The sequence below is a fragment of the Sander lucioperca genome, chromosome 7 (genome assembly GCF_008315115.2).
Source record: "Sander lucioperca isolate FBNREF2018 chromosome 7, SLUC_FBN_1.2, whole genome shotgun sequence".
Classification (NCBI taxonomy): domain Eukaryota; kingdom Metazoa; phylum Chordata; class Actinopteri; order Perciformes; family Percidae; genus Sander; species Sander lucioperca.
The window spans coordinates 24,196,412-24,196,913 of record NC_050179.1 but is presented as its reverse complement, the minus strand read 5'-3'; positions in this window follow the sequence as shown (position 1 = coordinate 24,196,913).

The window sequence follows — 502 nt, the reverse complement described above, 5'->3', positions numbered from 1 at the left end:
CCTAAACTGCGACCGTTTCACAAGGTTAATGACATGTTTAAAACCGTTACGTTCTCTGGTTACATAGGCGTAATTTACATGGGACAATAATCAAAACTGGCCATTGCAACCTCCCCAAAAACGTATTATTATAAAGACCATTGCAACATGAAGTAATGCAGAAAAGGCACAAATTGTTGCCGAAAAAAATCACCAGAATGCAGAAGTGTTTGACGTTCAAAATTTCAATTTTGCTCAAATGTGGAACTCTCAACCCCACCAGTGTTGAACCCAAAGTTACGCCCTTGGGTTAAAGCTTTAGTGCGTAACTTTTTTATATTAATAAACGTCCGTGACATTCAAGCCATTGCCAAATGAGTTGCTGCAAAGCTAATTAAGACTATCAGCTCCACACAACTCTCTCTGTATTTCTCAGTATGACTATGTTCAGAAGATTGTGGTGTCCGGGGACTTTAACGCTCGAGTGAAGATAATGAGCTCTTCTGAAGAGTCCATCATGTTT